The following is a 21,616-nucleotide window of genomic DNA, read 5'->3' as shown; positions in this document are numbered from 1 at the left end:
CTGCTTGCTTGTCTTGCCCCCTCAAACTTCAAACTTAGCTTAGGTGTTCCGTGCCGTCCGCCTCCAGCAGCCCTGCTCCGAAAATGCGAACGTCTGCAGATAGCTCGCAGGCAGAAAGAGCTAGCCTGGAAAGCTGTTGCTCAGCCTCATCTGCCCATGGCACTGCTCGCACAGAGGCACAGAGACTGGGGCTGCTTGCTTGTCTTGCCCACTCAAAGTTCAAACGTATCTTTTGGCTGTTTGTGTCGGGCGCCTTTGGCAGCCCTGCTCCGAAAATGCGAACGTCTGCAGATAGCTCGCAGGCAGAAAGAGCTAGCCTGGAAAGCTGTTGCTCAGCCTCATCTGCCCATGGCACTGCTCGCACAGAGGCACAGAGACTGGGGCTGCTTGCTTGTCTTGTCCCCTCAAACTTCAAACGTAGCTTAGGTGGTCCGTGCCGGGCGCCTCCGGCAGCCCTGCTCCAAAAATGCGAACATATGCAGATAGCTCGCAGGCAGAAAGTGCTAGCCTGGAAAGCTGTTGCTCAGCCTCATCTGCCCATGGCACTGCTCGCACAGAGGCACAGAGACTGGGGCTGCTTGCTTGTCTTGCCCCCTCAAACTTCAAACTTAGCTTAGGTGTTCCGTGCCGTCCGCCTCCGTCAGCCCTGCTCCGAAAATGCGAACGTCTGCAGATAGCTCGCAGGCAGAAAGAGCTAGCCTGGAAAGCTGTTGCTCAGCCTCATCTGCCCATGGCACTGCTCGCACAGAGGGACAGAGACTGGGGCTGCTTGCTTGTCTTAACCACTCAAAGTTCAAACGTATCTTTTGGCTGTTTGTGTCGGGCGCCTCCGGCAGCCCTGCTCCGAAAATGCGAACGTCTGCAGATAGCTCGCAGGCAGAAAGAGCTAGCCTGGAAAGCTGTTGCTCAGCCTCATCTGCCCATGGCACTGCTCGCACAGAGGCACAGAGACTGGGTCTGCTTGCTTGTCTTGCCCCCTCAAACTTCAAATGTAGCTTAGGTGGCCCGTGCCGGGCGCCTGTGTCAGCCCTGCTCCGAAAATGCAAACGTCTGCAGATAGGTCACAGGCAGAAAGAGCTAGCCTGGAAAGCTGTTGCTCAGCCTCATCTGCCCATGGCACTGCTCGCACAGAGGCACAGAGACTGGGGCTGCTTGCTTGTCTTGTCCCCTCAAACTTCTAACGTAGCTTAGGTGGTCCGTGGCTGGTGCCTCCGGCAGCCCTGCTCCGAAAATGCGAACATATGCAGATAGCTCGCAGGCAGAAAGTGCTAGCCTGGAAAGCTGTTGCTCAGCCTCATCTGCCCATGGCACTGCTCGCACAGAGGCACAGTGACTGGGGCTGCTTGCTTGTCTTGCCCCCTCAAACTTCAAACTTAGCTTAGGTGTTCCGTGCCGTCCGCCTCCAGCAGCCCTGCTCCAAAAATGCGAACGTCTGCAGATAGCTCGCAGGCAGAAAGAGCTAGCCTGGAAAGCTGTTGCTCAGCCTCATCTGCCCATGGCACTGCTCGCACAGAGGCACAGAGACTGGGGCTGCTTGCTTGTCTTGCCCCCTCAAACTTCAAACGTATCTTTTGGCTGTTTGTGTCGGGCGCCTTTGGCAGCCCTGCTCCGAAAATGCGAATGTCTGCAGATAGCTCGCAGGCAGAAAGAGCTAGCCTGGAAAGCTGTTACTCAGCCTCATCTGTCCATGGCACTGGTCGCACAGAGGCACAGAGACTGGGGCTGCTTGCTTGTCTTGCCCCCTCAAACTTCAAACGTAGCTTAGGTGGTCTGTGCTGGGCGCCTCCGGCAGCCCTGCTCCAAAAATGCGAACGTCTGCAGATAGCTCGCAGGCAGAAAGAGCTAGCCTGGAAAGCTGTTGCTCAGCCTCATCTGCCCATGGCACTGCTCGCACAGAGGCACAGAGACTGGGGCTGCTTGCTTGTCTTGCCCCCTCAAACTTCAAACGTATCTTTTGGCTGTTTGTGTCGGGCGCCTTTGGCAGCCCTGCTCCGAAAATGCAAACGTCTGCAGATAGCTCGCAGGCAGAAAGAGCTAGCCTGGAAAGCTGTTGCTCAGCCTCATCTGTCCATGGCACTGCTCGCACAGAGGCACAGAGACTGGGGCTGCTTGCTTGTCTTGCCCCCTCAAACTTCAAACGTAGCTTAGGTGGTCTGTGCTGGGCGCCTCCGGCAGCCCTGCTCCAAAAATGCGAACGTCTGCAGATAGCTCGCAGGCAGAAAGAGCTAGCCTGGAAAGCTGTTGCTCAGCCTCATCTGCCCATGGCACTGCTCGCACAGAGGCACAGAGACTGGGGTTGCTTGCTTGTCTTGTCCCCTCAAACTTCAAACGTAGCTTAGGTGGTCCGTGCCAGGCGCCTCCGGCAGCCCTGCTCCGAAAATGCGAACGTCTGCAGATAGCTCGCAGGCAGAAAGAGCTAGCCTGGAAAGCTGTTGCTCAGCCTCATCTGCCCATGGCACTGCTCGCACAGAGGGACAGAGACTGGGGCTGCTTGCTTGTCTTAACCACTCAAAGTTCAAACGTATCTTTTGGCTGTTTGTGTCGGGCGCCTTTGGCAGCCCTGCTCCGAAAATGCGAACGTCTGCAGATAGGTCGCAGGCAGAAAGAGCTAGCCTGGAAAGCTGTTGCTCAGCCTCATCTGCCCATGGCACTGCTCGCACAGAGGCACAGAGACTGGGTCTGCTTGCTTGTCTTGCCCCCTCAAACTTCAAATGTAGCTTAGGTGGCCGGTGCCGGGCGCCTGTGTCAGCCCTGCTCCGAAAATGCAAACGTCTGCAGATAGGTCACAGGCAGAAAGAGCTAGCCTGGAAAGCTGTTGCTCAGCCTCATCTGCCCATGGCACTGCTCGCACAGAGGCACAGTGACTGGGGCTGCTTGCTTGTCTTGCCCCCTCAAACTTCAAACTTAGCTTAGGTGTTCCGTGCCGTCCGCCTCCAGCAGCCCTGCTCCAAAAATGCGAACGTCTGCAGATAGCTCGCAGGCAGAAAGAGCTAGCCTGGAAAGCTGTTGCTCAGCCTCATCTGCCCATGGCACTGCTCGCACAGAGGCACAGAGACTGGGGCTGCTTGCTTGTCTTGCCCCCTCAAACTTCAAACGTATCTTTTGGCTGTTTGTGTCGGGCGCCTTTGGCAGCCCTGCTCCGAAAATGCGAATGTCTGCAGATAGCTCGCAGGCAGAAAGAGCTAGCCTGGAAAGCTGTTGCTCAGCCTCATCTGTCCATGGCACTGCTCGCACAGAGGCACAGAGACTGGGGCTGCTTGCTTGTCTTGCCCCCTCAAACTTCAAACGTAGCTTAGGTGGTCTGTGCTGGGCGCCTCCGGCAGCCCTGCTCCGAAAATGCGAACGTCTGCAGATAGCTCGCAGGCAGAAAGAGCTAGCCTGGAAAGCTGTTGCTCAGCCTCATCTGCCCATGGCACTGCTCGCACAGAGGCACAGAGACTGGGGCTGCTTGCTTGTCTTGCCCACTCAAAGTTCAAACGTATCTTTTGGCTGTTTGTGTCGGGCGCCTTTGGCAGCCCTGCTCCGAAAATGCGAACGTCTGCAGATAGCTCGCAGGCAGAAAGAGCTAGCCTGGAAAGCTGTTGCTCAGCCTCATCTGCCCATGGCACTGCTCGCACAGAGGCACAGAGACTGGGGCTGCTTGCTTGTCTTGTCCCCTCAAACTTCAAACGTAGCTTAGGTGGTCCGTGCCGGGCGCCTCCGGCAGCCCTGCTCCGAAAATGCGAACATATGCAGATAGCTCGCAGGCAGAAAGTGCTAGCCTGGAAAGCTGTTGCTCAGCCTCATCTGCCCATGGCACTGCTCGCACAGAGGCACAGAGACTGGGGCTGCTTGCTTGTCTTGCCCCCTCAAACTTCAAACTTAGCTTAGGTGTTCCGTGCCGTCCGCCTCCGTCAGCCCTGCTCCGAAAATGCGAACGTCTGCAGATAGCTCGCAGGCAGAAAGAGCTAGCCTGGAAAGCTGTTGCTCAGCCTCATCTGCCCATGGCACTGCTCGCACAGAGGCACAGAGACTGGGTCTGCTTGCTTGTCTTGCCACCTCAAACCTCAAACCTATATTAGGAGGTACCTGCCGTGCTCCTCCTGCTACCCAGCTCCGAAAATGCGAACGTCTGCAGATAGCTCGCAGGCAGAAAGAGCTAGCCTTGAAAGCTGTTGCTCAGCCTCATGTGCACATGGCACTGCTCGCACAGAGGCACAGAGACTGGGGTGCTTGCTTGTCTTGCCACCTGAAACTTCCAAAGTAGCCCAGGGATCGGTCGTCCCTTCTGGGCACCACCGGCAGCCCTGCTTTAAAAAGGCGAACATCTGCAGATAGCTGGCAGCCAGAAGGGGCTAGCCTGGAAAGCTGTTGCTCAGCCTCATCTGCCCATGGCACTGCTCGCACAGAGGCACAGGGACTGTGGCTGCTTGCTTGTCTTGCCACCTCAAACTTCCAATGTAGCCCGGGGATGGGAGTGTAATTTTAGGCGCCTTCTGCAGCCCTGCTCCAAAAACGCGAACGTCTGCAGATAGCTGGCAGCCAGAAGGGGCTAGCCTGGAAAGCTGTTGCTCAGCCTCATCTGCCCATGGCACTGCTCGCACCTAAGCACAGAGACTGGGTCTGCTTGCTTGTCTTGCCACCTCAAACTTCAAACGTAGATTAGGTGGTCCGTGCCGGGCGCCTTCGGCAGCCCTGGTCCGAAAATGCGAACGTCTGCAGATAGCTCGCAGCCAGAAAGAGCTAGCCTGGAAAGCTGTTGCTCAGCCTCATCTGCCCATGGCACTGATCGCACAGAGGCACAGAGACTGGGGCTGCTTGCTTGTCTTGTCCCCTCAAACTTCAAACGTAGCTTAGGTGGTCCGTGCCGGGCGCTTTTGGCAGCCCTGCTCCGAAAATTCAAACGTCTGCAGATAGCTCGCAGGCAGAAAGAGCTAGCCTGGAAAGCTGTTGCTCAGCCTCATCTGCCCATGGCACTGCTCGCACAGAGGCACAGAGACTGGGGCTGCTTGCTTGTCTTGCCCCCTCAAACTTCAAATATATCTTAGGTGGTCCTTGCCGGGCGAATCCAGCAGCTCTGCTCCGAAAATGCAAACGTCTGCAGATAGCTCACTGGTAGAAATAGCTAGCCTGGAAAGCTGTTGCTCAGCCTCATCTGCCCATGGCACTGCTCGCACAGAGGCACAGAGACTGGGGCTGCTTGCTTGTTTTGCCTCCTGAAACTTCAAACGTATCTTAGGTGGTCCGTGCCGGGCGCCTCCGGCAGCCCTGCTCCGAAAATGCAAACGTCTGCAGATAGGTCGCAGGCAGAAAGAGCTAGCCTGGAAAGCTGTTGCTCAGCCTCATCTGCCCATGGCACTGGTCGCACAGAGGCACAGAGACTGGGGCTGCTTGCTTGTCTTGCCCCCTCAAAGTTCAAACGTATCTTTTGGCTGTTTGTGTCGGGCGCCTTTGGCAGCCCTGCTCCGAAAATGCGAACGTCTGCAGATAGCTCGCAGGCAGAAAGAGCTAGCCTGGAAAGCTGTTGCTCAGCCTCATCTGCCCATGGCACTGCTCGCACAGAGGCACAGAGACTGGGGCTGCTTGCTTGTCTTGTCCCCTCAAACTTCAAACGTAGCTTAGGTGGTCTGTGCTGGGCGCCTCCGGCAGCCCTGCTCCGAAAATGCGAACGTCTGCAGATAGCTCGCAGGCAGAAAGAGCTAGCCTGGAAAGCTGTTGCTCAGCCTCATCTGCCCATGGCACTGCTCGCACAGAGGCACAGAGACTGGGGCTGCTTGCTTGTATTGCCCCCTCAAACTTCAAATGTAGCTTAGGTGGTCCGTGCCGGGCGCCTGTGTCAGCCCTGCTCCGAAAATGCAAACGTGTGCAGATAGCTCGCAGGCAGAAAGAGCTAGCCTGGAAAGCTGTTGCTCAGCCTCATCTGCCCATGGCACTGCTCGCACAGAGGCACAGAGACTGGGGCTGCTTGCTTGTCTTGTCCCCTCAAACTTCTAACGTAGCTTAAGTGGTCCGTGCCGGGCGCCTCCGGCAGCCCTGCTCCGAAAATGCGAACATATGCAGAGAGCTCGCAGGCAGAAAGTGCTAGCCTGGAAAGCTGTTGCTCAGCCTCATCTGCCCATGGCACTGCTCGCACAGAGGCACAGAGACTGGGGCTGCTTGCTTGTCTTGCCCCCTCAAACTTCAAACTTAGCTTAGGTGTTCCGTGCCGTCCGCCTCCAGCAGCCCTGCTCCGAAAATGCGAACGTCTCCAGATAGCTCGCAGGCAGAAAGAGCTAGCCTGGAAAGCTGTTGCTCAGCCTCATCTGCCCATGGCACTGCTCGCACAGAGGCACAGAGACTGGGGCTGCTTGCTTGTCTTGCCCACTCAAAGTTCAAACGTATCTTTTGGCTGTTTGTGTCGGGCGCCTTTGGCAGCCCTGCTCCGAAAATGCGAACGTCTGCAGATAGCTCGCAGGCAGAAAGAGCTAGCCTGGAAAGCTGTTGCTCAGCCTCATCTGCCCATGGCACTGCTCGCACAGAGGCACAGAGACTGGGGCTGCTTGCTTGTCTTGTCCCCTCAAACTTCAAACGTAGCTTAGGTGGTCCGTGCCGGGCGCCTCCGGCAGCCCTGCTCCGAAAATGCGAACATATGCAGATAGCTCGCAGGCAGAAAGTGCTAGCCTGGAAAGCTGTTGCTCAGCCTCATCTGCCCATGGCACTGCTCGCACAGAGGCACAGAGACTGGGGCTGCTTGCTTGTCTTGCCCCCTCAAACTTCAAACTTAGCTTAGGTGTTCCGTGCCGTCCGCCTCCGTCAGCCCTGCTCCGAAAATGCGAACGTCTGCAGATAGCTCGCAGGCAGAAAGAGCTAGCCTGGAAAGCTGTTGCTCAGCCTCATCTGCCCATGGCACTGCTCGCACAGAGGGACAGAGACTGGGGCTGCTTGCTTGTCTTAACCACTCAAAGTTCAAACGTATCTTTTGGCTGTTTGTGTCGGGCGCCTCCGGCAGCCCTGCTCCGAAAATGCGAACGTCTGCAGATAGCTCGCAGGCAGAAAGAGCTAGCCTGGAAAGCTGTTGCTCAGCCTCATCTGCCCATGGCACTGCTCGCACAGAGGCACAGAGACTGGGTCTGCTTGCTTGTCTTGCCCCCTCAAACTTCAAATGTAGCTTAGGTGGCCCGTGCCGGGCGCCTGTGTCAGCCCTGCTCCGAAAATGCAAACGTCTGCAGATAGGTCACAGGCAGAAAGAGCTAGCCTGGAAAGCTGTTGCTCAGCCTCATCTGCCCATGGCACTGCTCGCACAGAGGCACAGAGACTGGGGCTGCTTGCTTGTCTTGTCCCCTCAAACTTCTAACGTAGCTTAGGTGGTCCGTGGCTGGTGCCTCCGGCAGCCCTGCTCCGAAAATGCGAACATATGCAGATAGCTCGCAGGCAGAAAGTGCTAGCCTGGAAAGATGTTGCTCAGCCTCATCTGCCCATGGCACTGCTCGCACAGAGGCACAGTGACTGGGGCTGCTTGCTTGTCTTGCCCCCTCAAACTTCAAACTTAGCTTAGGTGTTCCGTGCCGTCCGCCTCCAGCAGCCCTGCTCCAAAAATGCGAACGTCTGCAGATAGCTCGCAGGCAGAAAGAGCTAGCCTGGAAAGCTGTTGCTCAGCCTCATCTGCCCATGGCACTGCTCGCACAGAGGCACAGAGACTGGGGCTGCTTGCTTGTCTTGCCCCCTCAAACTTCAAACGTATCTTTTGGCTGTTTGTGTCGGGCGCCTTTGGCAGCCCTGCTCCGAAAATGCGAATGTCTGCAGATAGCTCGCAGGCAGAAAGAGCTAGCCTGGAAAGCTGTTACTCAGCCTCATCTGTCCATGGCACTGCTCGCACAGAGGCACAGAGACTGGGGCTGCTTGCTTGTCTTGCCCCCTCAAACTTCAAACGTAGCTTAGGTGGTCTGTGCTGGGCGCCTCCGGCAGCCCTGCTCCAAAAATGCGAACGTCTGCAGATAGCTCGCAGGCAGAAAGAGCTAGCCTGGAAAGCTGTTGCTCAGCCTCATCTGCCCATGGCACTGCTCGCACAGAGGCACAGAGACTGGGGCTGCTTGCTTGTCTTGCCCCCTCAAACTTCAAACGTATCTTTTGGCTGTTTGTGTCGGGCGCCTTTGGCAGCCCTGCTCCGAAAATGCAAACGTCTGCAGATAGCTCGCAGGCAGAAAGAGCTAGCCTGGAAAGCTGTTGCTCAGCCTCATCTGTCCATGGCACTGCTCGCACAGAGGCACAGAGACTGGGGCTGCTTGCTTGTCTTGCCCCCTCAAACTTCAAACGTAGCTTAGGTGGTCTGTGCTGGGCGCCTCCGGCAGCCCTGCTCCAAAAATGCGAACGTCTGCAGATAGCTCGCAGGCAGAAAGAGCTAGCCTGGAAAGCTGTTGCTCAGCCTCATCTGCCCATGGCACTGCTCGCACAGAGGCACAGAGACTGGGTCTGCTTGCTTGTCTTGCCCCCTCAAACTTCAAATGTAGCTTAGGTGGCCCGTGCCGGGCGCCTGTGTCAGCCCTGCTCCGAAAATGCAAACGTCTGCAGATAGGTCACAGGCAGAAAGAGCTAGCCTGGAAAGCTGTTGCTCAGCCTCATCTGCCCATGGCACTGCTCGCACAGAGGCACAGTGACTGGGACTGCTTGCTTGTCTTGCCCCCTCAAACTTCAAACTTAGCTTAGGTGTTCCGTGCCGTCCGCCTCCAGCAGCCCTGCTCCAAAAATGCGAACGTCTGCAGATAGCTCGCAGGCAGAAAGAGCTAGCCTGGAAAGCTGTTGCTCAGCCTCATCTGCCCATGGCACTGCTCGCACAGAGGCACAGAGACTGGGGCTGCTTGCTTGTCTTGCCCCCTCAAACTTCAAACGTATCTTTTGGCTGTTTGTGTCGGGCGCCTTTGGCAGCCCTGCTCCGAAAATGCGAATGTCTGCAGATAGCTCGCAGGCAGAAAGAGCTAGCCTGGAAAGCTGTTGCTCAGCCTCATCTGCCCATGGCACTGCTCGCACAGAGGCACAGAGACTGGGGCTGCTTGCTTGTCTTGCCCCCTCAAACTTCAAACGTAGCTTAGGTGGTCTGTGCTGGGCGCCTCCGGCAGCCCTGCTCCGAAAATGCGAACGTCTGCAGATAGCTCGCAGGCAGAAAGAGCTAGCCTGGAAAGCTGTTGCTCAGCCTCATCTGCCCATGGCACTGATCGCACAGAGGCACAGAGACTGGGGCTGCTTGCTTGTCTTGCCCCCTCAAACTTGAAACGTAGCTTAGGTGGTCTGTGCTGGGCGCCTCCGGCAGCCCTGCTCCGAAAATGCGAACGTCTGCAGATAGCTCGCAGGCAGAAAGAGCTAGCCTGGAAAGCTGTTTCTCAGCCTCATCTGCCCATGGCACTGCTCGCACAGAGGCACAGAGACTGGGGCTGCTTGCTTGTCTTGCCCACTCAAAGTTCAAACGTATCTTTTGGCTGTTTGTGTCGGGCGCCTTTGGCAGCCCTGCTCCGAAAATGCGAACGTCTGCAGATAGCTCGCAGGCAGAAAGAGCTAGCCTGGAAAGCTGTTGCTCAGCCTCATCTGCCCATGGCACTGCTCGCACAGAGGCACAGAGACTGGGGCTGCTTGCTTGTCTTGTCCCCTCAAACTTCAAACGTAGCTTAGGTGGTCCGTGCCGGGCGCCTCCGGCAGCCCTGCTCCGAAAATGCGAACATATGCAGATAGCTCGCAGGCAGAAAGTGCTAGCCTGGAAAGCTGTTGCTCAGCCTCATCTGCCCATGGCACTGCTCGCACAGAGGCACAGAGACTGGGGCTGCTTGCTTGTCTTGCCCCCTCAAACTTCAAACTTAGCTTAGGTGTTCCGTGCCGTCCGCCTCCAGCAGCCCTGCTCCGAAAATGCGAACGTCTGCAGATAGCTCGCAGGCAGAAAGAGCTAGCCTGGAAAGCTGTTGCTCAGCCTCATCTGCCCATGGCACTGCTCGCACAGAGGGACAGAGACTGGGGCTGCTTGCTTGTCTTAACCACTCAAAGTTCAAACGTATCTTTTGGCTGTTTGTGTCGGGCGCCTCCGGCAGCCCTGCTCCGAAAATGCGAACGTCTGCAGATAGCTCGCAGGCAGAAAGAGCTAGCCTGGAAAGCTGTTGCTCAGCCTCATCTGCCCATGGCACTGCTCGCACAGAGGCACAGAGACTGGGTCTGCTTGCTTGTCTTGCCCCGTCAAACTTCAAATGTAGCTTAGGTGGCCCGTGCCGGGCGCCTGTGTCAGCCCTGCTCCGAAAATGCAAACGTCTGCAGATAGGTCACAGGCAGAAAGAGCTAGCCTGGAAAGCTGTTGCTCAGCCTCATCTGCCCATGGCACTGCTCGCACAGAGGCACAGAGACTGGGTCTGCTTGCTTGTCTTGCCCCCTCAAACTTCAAATGTAGCTTAGGTGGCCCGTGCCGGGTGCCTGTGTCAGCCCTGCTCCGAAAATGCAAACGTCTGCAGATAGGTCACAGGCAGAAAGAGCTAGCCTGGAAAGCTGTTGCTCAGCCTCATCTGCCCATGGCACTGCTCGCACAGAGGCACAGAGACTGGGGCTGCTTGCTTGTCCTGTCCCCTCAAACTTCTAACGTAGCTTAGGTGGTCCGTGCCGGGCGCCTCCGGCAGCCCTGCTCCGAAAATGCGAACATATGCAGATAGCTCGCAGGCAGAAAGTGCTAGCCTGGAAAGCTGTTGCTCAGCCTCATCTGCCCATGGCACTGCTCGCACAGAGGCACAGTGACTGGGGCTGCTTGCTTGTCTTGCCCCCTCAAACTTCAAACTTAGCTTAGGTGTTCCGTGCCGTCCGCCTCCAGCAGCCCTGCTCCAAAAATGCGAACGTCTGCAGATAGCTCGCAGGCAGAAAGAGCTAGCCTGGAAAGCTGTTGCTCAGCCTCATCTGCCCATGGCACTGCTCGCACAGAGGCACAGAGACTGGGGCTGCTTGCTTGTCTTGCCCCCTCAAACTTCAAACGTATCTTTTGGCTGTTTGTGTCGGGCGCCTTTGGCAGCCCTGCTCCGAAAATGCGAATGTCTGCAGATAGCTCGCAGGCAGAAAGAGCTAGCCTGGAAAGCTGTTACTCAGCCTCATCTGTCCATGGCACTGCTCGCACAGAGGCACAGAGACTGGGGCTGCTTGCTTGTCTTGCCCCCTCAAACTTCAAACGTAGCTTAGGTGGTCTGTGCTGGGCGCCTCCGGCAGCCCTGCTCCAAAAATGCGAACGTCTGCAGATAGCTCGCAGGCAGAAAGAGCTAGCCTGGAAAGCTGTTGCTCAGCCTCATCTGCCCATGGCACTGCTCGCACAGAGGCACAGAGACTGGGGCTGCTTGCTTGTCTTGCCCCCTCAAACTTCAAACGTATCTTTTGGCTGTTTGTGTCGGGCGCCTTTGGCAGCCCTGCTCCGAAAATGCAAACGTCTGCAGATAGCTCGCAGGCAGAAAGAGCTAGCCTGGAAAGCTGTTGCTCAGCCTCATCTGTCCATGGCACTGCTCGCACAGAGGCACAGAGACTGGGGCTGCTTGCTTGTCTTGCCCCCTCAAACTTCAAACGTAGCTTAGGTGGTCTGTGCTGGGCGCCTCCGGCAGCCCTGCTCCAAAAATGCGAACGTCTGCAGATAGCTCGCAGGCAGAAAGAGCTAGCCTGGAAAGCTGTTGCTCAGCCTCATCTGCCCATGGCACTGCTCGCACAGAGGCACAGAGACTGGGGTTGCTTGCTTGTCTTGTCCCCTCAAACTTCAAACGTAGCTTAGGTGGTCCGTGCCGGGCGCCTCCGGCAGCCCTGCTCCGAAAATGCGAACATATGCAGATAGCTCGCAGGCAGAAAGTGCTAGCCTGGAAAGCTGTTGCTCAGCCTCATCTGCCCATGGCACTGCTCGCACAGAGGCACAGAGACTGGGGCTGCTTGCTTGTCTTGCCCCCTCAAACTTCAAACTTAGCTTAGGTGTTCCGTGCCGTCCGCCTCCAGCAGCCCTGCTCCGAAAATGCGAACGTCTGCAGATAGCTCGCAGGCAGAAAGAGCTAGCCTGGAAAGCTGTTGCTCAGCCTCATCTGCCCATGGCACTGCTCACACAGAGGCACAGAGACTGGGTCTGCTTGCTTGTCTTGCCCCCTCAAACTTCAAATGTAGCTTACGTGGCCCGTGCCGGGCGCCTGTGTCAGCCCTGCTCCGAAAATGCAAACGTCTGCAGATAGGTCACAGGCAGAAAGAGCTAGCCTGGAAAGCTGTTGCTCAGCCTCATCTGCCCATGGCACTGCTCGCACAGAGGCACAGTGACTGGGGCTGCTTGCTTGTCTTGCCCCCTCAAACTTCAAACTTAGCTTAGGTGTTCCGTGCCGTCCGCCTCCAGCAGCCCTGCTCCAAAAATGCGAACGTCTGCAGATAGCTCGCAGGCAGAAAGAGCTAGCCTGGAAAGCTGTTGCTCAGCCTCATCTGCCCATGGCACTGCTCGCACAGAGGCACAGAGACTGGGGCTGCTTGCTTGTCTTGCCCCCTCAAACTTCAAACGTATCTTTTGGCTGTTTGTGTCGGGCGCCTTTGGCAGCCCTGCTCCGAAAATGCGAATGTCTGCAGATAGCTCGCAGGCAGAAAGAGCTAGCCTGGAAAGCTGTTGCTCAGCCTCATCTGTCCATGGCACTGCTCGCACAGAGGCACAGAGACTGGGGCTGCTTGCTTGTCTTGCCCCCTCAAACTTCAAACGTAGCTTAGGTGGTCTGTGCTGGGCGCCTCCGGCAGCCCTGCTCCGAAAATGCGAACGTCTGCAGATAGCTCGCAGGCAGAAAGAGCTAGCCTGGAAAGCTGTTGCTCAGCCTCATCTGCCCATGGCACTGCTCGCACAGAGGCACAGAGACTGGGGCTGCTTGCTTGTCTTGTCCCCTCAAACTTCAAACGTATCTTTTGGCTGTTTGTGTCGGGCGCCTTTGGCAGCCCTGCTCCGAAAATGCAAACGTCTGCAGATAGCTCGCAGGCAGAAAGAGCTAGCCTGGAAAGCTGTTGCTCAGCCTCATCTGTCCATGGCACTGCTCGCACAGAGGCACAGAGACTGGGGCTGCTTGCTTGTCTTGCCCCCTCAAACTTCAAACGTAGCTTAGGTGGTCTGTGCTGGGCGCCTCCGGCAGCCCTGCTCCAAAAATGCGAACGTCTGCAGATAGCTCGCAGGCAGAAAGAGCTAGCCTGGAAAGCTGTTGCTCAGCCTCATCTGCCCATGGCACTGCTCGCACAGAGGCACAGAGACTGGGGTTGCTTGCTTGTCTTGTCCCCTCAAACTTCAAACGTAGCTTAGGTGGTCTGTGCTGGGCGCCTCCGGCAGCCCTGCTCCGAAAATGCGAACGTCTGCAGATAGCTCGCAGGCAGAAAGAGCTAGCCTGGAAAGCTGTTCTCAGCCTCATCTGCCCATGGCACTGCTCGCACAGAGGCACAGAGACTGGGGCTGCTTGCTTGTCTTGTCCCCTCAAACTTCAAACGTAGCTTAGGTGGTCTGTGCCGGGCGCCTCCGGCAGCCCTGCTCTGAAAATGCGAACGTCTGCAGATAGCTCGCAGGCAGAAAGAGCTAGCCTGGAAAGCTGTTGCTCAGGCTCATCTGCCCATGCCACTGCTCGCACAGAGGCACAGAGAAAGGGGCTGCTTGCTTGTCTTGCCCCCTCAAACTTCACATGTAGCTTAGGTGGTCCGTGCCGGGCGCCTGTCTCAGCCCTGCTCCGAAAATGCAAACGTCTGCAGATAGCTCGCAGGCAGAAAGAGCTAGCCTGGAAAGCTGTTGCTCAGCCTCATCTGCCCATGGCACTGCTCGCACAGAGGCACAGAGACTGGGTCTGCTTGCTTGTCTTGTCCCCTCAAACTTCTAACGTAGCTTAGGTGGTCCGTGCCGGGCGCCTTCGGCAGCCCTGCTCCGAAAATGCGAACATATGCAGATAGCTCGCAGGCAGAAAGAGCTAGCCTGGAAAGCTGTTGCTCAGCCTCATCTGCCCATGGCACTGCTCGCACAGAGGCACAGAGACTGGGGCTGCTTGCTTGTCTTGCCCCCTCAAACTTCAAAATTATCTTAGGTGTTCCGTGCCGTCCGCCTCCAGCAGCCCTGCTCCGAAAATGCGAACATCTGCAGATAGCTCGCAGGCAGAAAGAGCTAGCCTGGAAAGGTATTGCTCAGCCTCATCTGCCCATGGCACTGCTCGCACAGAGGCACAGAGACTGGGGCTGCTTGCTTGTCTTGTACCCTCAAACTTCCAACGTAGCTTAGGTGGTCTGTGCTTGCGCCTCCGGCAGCCCTGCTCCAAAAATGCGAACGTCTGCAGATAGCTCGCAGGCAGAAAGAGCTAGCCTGGAAAGCTGTTGCTCAGCCTCATCTGCCCATGGCACTGCTCGCACAGAGGCACAGAGACTGGGGCTGCTTGCTTGTCTTGTCCCCTCAAACTTCAAACGTAGCTTAGGTGGTCTGTGCTGGGCGCCTCCGGCAGCCCTGCTCCGAAAATGCGAACGTCTGCAGATAGCTCGCAGGCAGAAAGAGCTAGCCTGGAAAGCTGTTGCTCAGCCTCATCTGCCCATGGCACTGCTTGCACAGAGGCACAGAGACTGGGGCTGCTTGCTTGTCTTGTCCCCTCAAACTTCAAACGTAGCTTAGGTGGTCTGTGCCGGGCGCCTCCGGCAGCCCTGCTCTGAAAATGCGAACGTCTGCAGATAGCTCGCAGGCAGAAAGAGCTAGCCTGGAAAGCTGTTGCTCAGCCTCATCTGCCCATGCCACTGCTCGCACAGAGGCACAGAGACTGAGGCTGCTTGCTTGTCTTGCCCCCTCAAACTTTAAATGTATCTTAGGTGGTCTGTGCTTGCGCCTGTGTCAGCCCTGCTCCGAAAATGCAAACGTCTGCAGATAGCTCGCAGGCAGAAAGAGCTAGCCTGGAAAGCTGTTGCTCAGCCTCATCTGCCCATGGCACTGCTCGCACAGAGGCACAGAGACTGGGGCTGCTTGCTTGTCTTGCCTGCTGAAACTTCAAACGTAGCTTAGGTGGTCCGTGGCTGGTGCCTCCGGCAGCCCTGCTCCGAAAATGCGAACGTCTGCAGATAGCTCGCAGGCAGAAAGAGCTAGCCTGGAAAGCTGTTGCTCAGCCTCATCTGCCCATGGCACTGGTCGCACAGACGCACAGAGACTGGGGCTGCTTGCTTGTCTTGTCCCCTCAAACTTCAAAAGTAGCTTAGGTGGTCTGTACTTGGCGCCTCCGGCAGCCCTGCTCCGAAAATGCGAACGTCTGCAGATAGCTCACAGGCAGAAAGAGCTAGCCTGGAAAGCTGTTGCTCAGCCTCATCTGCCCATGGCACTGCTCGCACAGAGGCACAGAGACTGGGGCTGCTTGCTTGTCTTGTCCCCTCAAACTTCAAACGTATCTTTTGGCTGTTTGTGTCGAGCACCTTTGGCAGCCCTGCTCCGAAAATGCGAACGTCTGCAGATAGCTCGTAGGAAGAAAGAGCTAGCCTGGAAAGCTGTTGCTCAGCCTCATCTGCCCATGGCACTGCTCGCACAGAGGCACAGAGACTGGGGCTGCTTGCTTGTCTTGCCCCCTCAAAGTTCAAACGTATCTTTTGGCTGTTTGTGTCGGGCGCCTTTGGCAGCCCTGCTCCGAAAATGCAAACGTCTGCAGATAGCTCGCAGGCAGAAAGAGCTAGCCTGGAAAGCTGTTGCTCAGCCTCATCTGTCCATGGCACTGCTCGCACAGAGGCACAGAGACTGGGGCTGCTTGCTTGTCTTGCCCCCTCAAACTTCAAACGTAGCTTAGGTGGTCTGTGCTGGGCGCCTCCGGCAGCCCTGCTCCAAAAATGCGAATGTCTGCAGATAGCTCGCAGGCAGAAAGAGCTAGCCTGGAAAGCTGTTGCTCAGCCTCATCTGCCCATGGCACTGCTCGCACAGAGGCACAGAGACTGGGGCTGCTTGCTTGTCTTGCCCCCTCAAACTTCAAACGTAGCTTAGGTGGTCTGTGCTGGGCGCCTCCGGCAGCCCTGCTCCAAAAATGCGAACGTCTGCAGATAGCTCGCAGGCAGAAAGAGCTAGCCTGGAAAGCTGTTGCTCAGCCTCATCTGCCCATGGCACTGCTCGCACAGAGGTACAGAGACTGGGGCTGCTTGCTTGTCTTGTCCCCTCAAACTTCAAACGTAGCTTAGGTGGTCTGTGCTGGGCGCCTCCGGCAGCCCTGCTCCGAAAATGCGAACGTCTGCAGATAGCTCGCAGGCAGAAAGAGCTAGCCTGGAAAGCTGTTGCTCAGCCTCATCTGCCCATGGCACTGCTCGCACAGAGGCACAGAGACTGGGGCTGCTTGCTTGTCTTGTCCCCTCAAACTTCAAACGTAGCTTAGGTGGTCTGTGCTGGGCGCCTCCGGCAGCCCTGCTCTGAAAATGCGAACGTCTGCAGATAGCTCGCAGGCAGAAAGAGCTAGCCTGGAAAGCTGTTGCTCAGGCTCATCTGCCCATGGCACTGCTCGCACAGAGGCACAGAGAATGGGGCTGCTTGCTTGTCTTGCCCCCTCAAACTTCAAATGTAGCTTAGGTGGTCCGTGCCGGGCGCCTGTGTCAGCCCTGCTCCGAAAATGCAAACGTCTGCAGATAGGTCGCAGGCAGAAAGAGCTAGCCTGGAAAGCTGTTGCTCAGCCTCATCTGCCCATGGCACTGCTCGCACAGAGGCACAGAGACTGGGGCTGCTTGCTTATCTTGTCCCCTCAAACTTCTAACGTAGCTTAGGTGGTCCGTGCCGGGCGCCTCCGGCAGCCCTGTTCCGAAAATGCGAACATATGCAGATAGCTCGCAGGCAGAAAGAGCTAGCCTGGAAAGCTGTTGCTCAGCCTCATCTGCCCATGGCACTGCTCGCACAGAGGCACACTGACTGGGGCTGCTTGCTTGTCTTGCCCCCTCAAACTTCAAATGTAGCTTAGGTGTTCCGTGCCGTCCGTCTCCAGCAGCCCTGCTCCGAAAATGCGAACGTCTGCAGATAGCTCGCAGGCAGAAAGAGCTAGCCTGGAAAGCTGTTGCTCAGCCTCATCTGCCCATGGCACTGCTCGCACAGAGGCACAGAGACTGGGGCTGCTTGCTTGTCTTGCCTGCTGAAACTTCAAACGTAGCTTAGGTGGTCCGTGGCTGGTGCCTCCGGCAGCCCTGCTCCGAAAATGCGAACGTCTGCAGATAGCTCGCAGGCAGAAAGAGCTAGCCTGGAAAGCTGTTGCTCAGCCTCATCTGCCCATGGCACTGCTCGCACAGAGGCACAGAGAAAGGGGCTGCTTGCTTGTCTTGTCCCCTCAAACTTCAGAAGTAGCTTAGGTGGTCTGTGCTTGGCGCCTCCGGCAGCCCTGCTCCGAAAATGCGAACGTCTGCAGATAGCTCGCAGGCAGAAAGAGCTAGCCTGGAAAGCTGTTGCTCAGCCTCATCTGCCCATGGCACTGCTCGCACAGAGGCACAGAGACTGGGGCTGCTTGCTTGTCTTGTCCCCTCAAACTTCAAACGTAGCTTACGTGGTCTGTGCCGGGCGCCTCCGGCAGCCCTGCTCTGAAAATGCAAACGTCTGCAGATAGCTTGCAGGCAGAAAGAGCTAGCCTGGAAAGCTGTTTCTCAGCCTCATCTGCCCATGGCACTGCTCACACAGAGGCACAGAGACTGGGGCTGCTTGCTTGTCTTGTCCCCTCAAACTTCAAACGTATCTTTTGGCTGTTTGTGTCGGGCGCCTTTGGCAGCCCTGCTCCGAAAATGCAAACGTCTGCAGATAGCTCGCAGGCAGAAAGAGCTAGCCTGGAAAGCTGTTGCTCAGCCTCATCTGTCCATGGCACTGCTCGCACAGAGGCACAGAGACTGGGGCTGCTTGCTTGTCTTGCCCCCTCAAACTTCAAACGTAGCTTAGGTGGTCTGTGCTGGGCGCCTCCGGCAGCCCTGCTCCGAAAATGCGAACGTCTGCAGATAGCTTGCAGGCAGAAAGAGCTAGCCTGGAAAGCTGTTGCTCAGCCTCATCTGCCCATGGCACTGCTCGCACAGAGGCACAGAGACTGGGGCTGCTTGCTTGTCTTGTCCCCTCAAACTTCAAACGTAGCTTAGGTGGTCTGTGCTGGGCGCCTCCGGCAGCCCTGCTCCGAAAATGCGAACGTCTGCAGATAGCTCGCAGGCAGAAAGAGCTAGCCTGGAAAGCTGTTGCTCAGCCTCATCTGCCCATGGCACTGCTCGCACAGAGGCACAGAGACTGGGGCTGCTTGCTTGTCTTGTCCCCTCAAACTTCAAACGTAGCTTAGGTGGTCTGTGCTGGGCGCCTCCGGCAGCCCTGCTCTGAAAATGCGAACGTCTGCAGATAGCTCGCAGGCAGAAAGAGCTAGCCTGGAAAGCTGTTGCTCAGCCTCATCTGCCCATGGCACTGCTCGCACAGAGGCACAGAGAATGGGGCTGCTTGCTTGTCTTGCCCCCTCAAACTTCAAATGTAGCTTAGGTGGTCCGTGCCGGGCGCCTGTGTCAGCCCTGCTCCGAAAATGCAAACGTCTGCAGATAGGTCGCAGGCAGAAAGAGCTAGCCTGGAAAGCTGTTGCTCAGCCTCATCTGCCCATGGCACTGCTCGCACAGAGGCACAGAGACTGGGGCTGCTTGCTTGTCTTGTCCCCTCAAACTTCTAACGTAGCTTAGGTGGTCCGTGCCGGGCGCCTTTGGCAGCCCTGCTCCGAAAATGGAACATATGCAGATAGCTCGCAGGCAGAAAGAGCTAGCCTGGAAAGCTGTTGCTCAGCCTCATCTGCCCATGGCACTGCTCGCACAGAGGCACAGTGACTGGGGCTGCTTGCTTGTCTTGCCCCCTCAAACTTCAAACATATATTAGGTGTTCCGTGCCGTCCGCCTCCAGCAGCCCTGCTCCCAAAATGCAAACGTCTGCAGATAGCTCGCAGCAGAAAGAGCTAGCCTGGAAAGCTGTTGCTCAGCCTCATCTGTCCATGGCACTGCTCGCACAGAGGCACAGAGACTGGGGCTGCTTGCTTGTCTTGCCCCCTCAAACTTCAAACGTAGCTTAGGTGGTCTCTGCTTGCGCCTCCGGCAGCCCTGCTCCAAAAATGCGAACGTCTGCAGATAGCTCGCAGGCAGAAAGAGCTAGCCTGGAAAGCTGTTGCTCAGCCTCATCTGCCCATGGCACTGGTCGCACAGAGGCACAGAGACTGGGGCTGCTTGCTTGTCTTGTCCCCTCAAACTTCAAAAGTAGCTTAGGTGGTCTGTGCTTGGCGCCTCCGGCAGCCCTGCTCCGAAAATGCGAACGTCTGCAGATAGCTCACAGGCAGAAAGAGCTAGCCTGGAAAGCTGTTGCTCAGCCTCATCTGCCCATGGCACTGCTCGCACAGAGGCACAGAGACTGGGTCTGCTTGCTTGTCTTGCCCCCTCAAACTTCAAACGTAGCTTAGGTGGTCCGTGGCTGGTGCCTCCGGCAGCCCTGCTCCGAAAATGCGAACGTCTGCAGATAGCTCGCAGGCAGAAAGAGCTAGCCTGGAAAGCTGTTGCTCAGCCTCATCTGCCCATGGCACTGCTCGCAGAGAGGCACAGAGACTGGGGCTGCTTGCTTGTCTTGTCCCCTCAAACTTCATAAGTATCTTAGGTGGTCTGTGCTTGGCGCCTCCGGCAGCCCTGCTCCGAAAATGCGAACGTCTGCAGATAGCTCACAGGCAGAAAGAGCTAGCCTGGAAAGCTGTTGCTCAGCCTCATCTGCCCATGGCACTGCTCGCACAGAGGCACAGAGACTGGGGCTGCTTGCTTGTCTTGTCCCCTCAAACTTCAAACGTAGCTTACGTGGTCTGTGCCGGGCGCCTCCGGCAGCCCTGCTCTGAAAATGCAAACGTCTGCAGATAGCTCGCAGGCAGAAAGAGCTAGCCTGGAAAGCTGTTTCTCAGCCTCATCTGCCCATGGCACTGCTCACACAGAGGCACAGAGACTGGGGCTGCTTGCTTGTCTTGTCCCCTCAAACTTCAAACGTATCTTTTGGCTGTTTGTGTCGGGCGCCTTTGGCAGCCCTGCTCCGAAAATGCAAACGTCTGCAGATAGCTCGCAGGCAGAAAGAGCTAGCCTGGAAAGCTGTTGCTCAGCCTCATCTGTCCATGGCACTGCTCGCACAGAGGCACAGAGACTGGGGCTGCTTGCTTGTCTTGCCCCCTCAAACTTCAAACGTAGCTTATGTGGTCTGTGCTGGGCGCCTCCGGCAGCCCTGCTCCAAAAATGCGAACGTCTGCAGATAGCTCGCAGGCAGAAAGAGCTAGCCTGGAAAGCTGTTGCTCAGCCTCATCTGCCCATGGCACTGCTCGCACAGAGGCACAGAGACTGGGGCTGCTTGCTTGTCTTGTCCCCTCAAACTTCAAACGTAGCTTAGGTGGTCTGTGCCGGGCGCCTCCGGCAGCCCTGCTCTGAAAATGCGAACGTCTGCAGATAGCTCGCAGGCAGAAAGAGCTAGCCTGGAAAGCTGTTGCTCAGGCTCATCTGCCCATGGCACTGCTCGCACAGAGGCACAGAGAATGGGGCTGCTTGCTTGTCTTGCCCCCTCAAACTTCAAATGTAGCTTAGGTGGTGCGTGCCGGGCGCCTCCGGCAGCCCTGCTCCGAAAATGCAAACGTCTGCAGATAGGTCGCAGGCAGAAAGAGCTAGCCTGGAAAGCTGTTGCTCAGCCTCATCTGCCCATGGCACTGCTCGCACAGAGGCACAGAGACTGGGGCTGCTTGCTTGTCTTGTCCCCTCAAACTTCTAACGTAGCTTAGGTGGTCCGTGCCGGGCGCCTCCGGCAGCCCTGCTCCGAAAATGCGAACATATGCAGATAGCTCGCAGGCAGAAAGAGCTAGCCTGGAAAGCTGTTGCTCAGCCTCATCTGCCCATGGCACTGCTCGCACAGAGGCACAGTGACTGGGGCTGCTTGCTTGTCTTGCCCCCTCAAACTTCAAACATATCTTAGGTGTTCCGTGCCGTCCGCCTCCAGCAGCCCTGCTCCGAAAATGCGAACGTCTGCAGATAGCTCGCAGGCAGAAAGAGCTAGCCTGGAAAGCTGTTGCTCAGCCTCATCTGCCCATGGCACTGCTCGCACAGAGGCACAGAGACTGGGGCTGCTTGCTTGTCTTGCCTGCTGAAACTTCAAACGTAGCTTAGGTGGTCCGTGGCTGGTGCCTCCGGCAGCCGTGCTCCGAAAATGCGAACGTCTGCAGATAGCTCGCAGGCAGAAAGAGCTAGCCTGGAAAGCTGTTGCTCAGCCTCATCTGCCCATGGCACTGCTCGCACAGAGGCACAGAGACTGGGGCTGCTTGCTTGTCTTGTCCCCTCAAACTTCAAACGTAGCTTACGTGGTCTGTGCCGGGCGCCTCCGGCAGCCCTGCTCTGAAAATGCAAACGTCTGCAGATAGCTCGCAGGCAGAAAGAGCTAGCCTGGAAAGCTGTTTCTCAGCCTCATCTGCCCATGGCACTGCTCACACAGAGGCACAGAGACTGGGGCTGCTTGCTTGTCTTGTCCCCTCAAACTTCAAACGTATCTTTTGGCTGTTTGTGTCGGGCGCCTTTGGCAGCCCTGCTCCGAAAATGCAAACGTCTGCAGATAGCTCGCAGGCAGAAAGAGCTAGCCTGGAAAGCTGTTGCTCAGCCTCATCTGTCCATGGCACTGCTCGCACAGAGGCACAGAGACTGGGGCTGC

Source organism: Opisthocomus hoazin, chromosome 12 (assembly GCF_030867145.1).
Source record: "Opisthocomus hoazin isolate bOpiHoa1 chromosome 12, bOpiHoa1.hap1, whole genome shotgun sequence".
Classification (NCBI taxonomy): Eukaryota; Metazoa; Chordata; class Aves; order Opisthocomiformes; family Opisthocomidae; genus Opisthocomus; species Opisthocomus hoazin.
This window is presented reverse-complemented; position numbering follows the sequence as displayed.